Source organism: Penaeus japonicus, unplaced genomic scaffold (genome assembly GCF_977035675.1).
Source record: "Penaeus japonicus unplaced genomic scaffold, GWHDUDI00000001_assembly GWHDUDI00000019, whole genome shotgun sequence".
Taxonomy (NCBI): Eukaryota; Metazoa; Arthropoda; class Malacostraca; order Decapoda; family Penaeidae; genus Penaeus; species Penaeus japonicus.
In genome coordinates, this window is record NW_028234421.1 from 28,346,384 (window position 1) to 28,348,883 (window position 2,500).

The following is a 2,500-nucleotide window of genomic DNA, read 5'->3' on the forward strand; positions in this document are numbered from 1 at the left end:
TACACACTCATGCCGACTCAATCATAAATACATACAATCGCACATAGCCCACACACACTCATAAATGCACCATAAACATGTACGTATACATATCCGTATGTACACACTCATGAATACACAAACTTACATATGTACATACTTTTTTCACACACACACGCACACACACACCCGTACGTACACACATATGCGTGCACACATTCAGCACGCAGCAAATAGAGTTTTACTATAAGTGACAACGGTTAGCCGATCGACCTCATGGTCTTTCCTCATGTCAGATTTTGACATGCAACGAGGTAACGTTTACACTGATATACATTAATGACACGCGGGTGCGCAATGAGTGGTTTGATGGAGCACAGAATATTGAAGAAAATATGAAGAGAATTTGTCTTGTAGAGATTCGACCGACACGCTTCATCCATCGTGTAGGATGCGTTAGTTGTTAAGATATGCACAACCATACATACGCAAACATTCAATATCTTTATCTTCACCCACACAAACACATTCACGTACACTCACATACACATACATACACAATCGCTCTGACAATCATATAACTAAAAGCTTAAATACAAACATATGGTTTAAAGTGTACACATTTTCAATATATTTTTTTTTGTGTGTAAAAACTCTAACTCATACAACATGCTTAATTTTTAGGGGTTTTGAGACCTTTGCCTTTAGTTTTTAATTAAAACATTGGTATTCTTGCAACCTTGCTCTGTGCTGCCCACAAGATATTGGGATAAGTATCAAAAGTGATGATAACGATAATAGTAATAATAAAGATTATGATTATGGTAATGATTATGACGATAGCTAATATCTTTAACATATTCATCAATGACACTCAAGATAAAACCTATTTCCAACCACAGTGGATTGTTTTTTATATTTATCAAATTTATATCTATATTCCCAAAATTTTAGATTTATATGGGTACTCTTCAGAACACTCTCCATAAACTCTCTGCTCCCGATCTTTCCGTAATAATTCTTCCTCCATTCTTTAATTAAAGAGTGTCGGCGAAGAAGCAGCTTTGACACAATTACTCACCCGAATCAAATTACACGCGAGGCAACAAACAGTCTATTACGAACATATCGATCATCATAACAAGGGAAGTCATCTTCCTTTAATCTAAAATGACTAAGCTCACTCCACTACCAAGACAGGTTTGAGATAATTACCATGTTATTAGACTGAATGCACTGGACGAAAAAGAAAAGAAAAAAAAAAGAAGCATGCTATTGGAAGAGCCATTACTATTGCAGTAAAGGTATTGCCTATTAAGAGAATTCTTTAAAAAGTTTAGTAAGAGTCGACCTTTAGCACGCCTTTCAGAGAACGTGATACAAGAGATTCTGAATAACAAGTTATCTATCAAAATACATGCTCCACAACCCTTCTCGCCAGATAATGAGAGATCACACATAATACCCACAAGGAGCTGGCCACGCACGCCATGTCCAAAGAAACTACACCTCGCACAGTCATGGGATAAACTTTCTCGCTGCCCATGCAACGCGAGAACCACATTTTTCCTCTGAGTTTCAGAATATGTGTAAAGCTAAACAGAATTCGATATAGGTCACTCTCTCCATCATAGCATATATGATAATATATATATATATATATATATATATATATATATATATATATATATATATATATAGAGAGAGAGAGAGAGAGAGAGAGAGAGAGAGAGAGAGAGAGATAGGTACAATCCGAGTGGACTCACAATCACTCATGTGACACGTGCTTCAGCTGAGATTTCAAAGTCAATCGATGTTTAATACACTAAAATAGGGCAAGATAAGTCGGCCGTGGCAGTGAGGGTCCGGTGATCATGCTTGTGAAATTGGTCTCTTGCATGACTAGAAACATGCGGAAATGAGTCATGATTAGCTAGGACAGATTTATGATCTAGGTGGCTTTCCTCGTTTATATAATATATATATATATATATATATATATATATATATATATATATATATATATATATTTATATATATATATATATGTGTGTGTGTGTGTGTGTGTGTGTGTGTGTGTGTGTGTGTGTTGATATGTATTTCCTTCTCTCTCTCTCTCTCTCTCTCTCTCTCTCTCTCTCTCTCTATATATATATATATATATATATATATATATATATATATATATATATATATATATATATATAGTTGTGTGTATGTGTGTATACATATATATATATATAATACATATATATACATATACATATATATATATATATATATATAATATATATATATATATATATACATACATATATATATATATGTAATATATATTATTTATATATATATATATATATATATATACACACACACACATCCGATCCTCTTCTTCGAAAGAAATCAAAACAGTAACCTTGACTCACCTTTCAGCTAAGAAGTGTTTCGAAGAATCTTTTATGAAGTTTCTAAATATCAGCGATATAGCCACTGTTAAGAAACAATCACTCTAGTACAACAC

The 2,500-nt window shown here is 33.3% G+C and overlaps 1 protein-coding gene across 1 annotated transcript in view; it reads left to right on the top strand.

Annotated features, from left to right (window-relative positions):
* LOC122247275 (glutamate receptor ionotropic, kainate 4-like) overlaps window positions 1-2,500 on the top strand; it is a 20,041-nt gene that overhangs the window by 4,203 nt on the left and 13,338 nt on the right. The gene's annotated exons all lie outside the window — the stretch shown is intronic.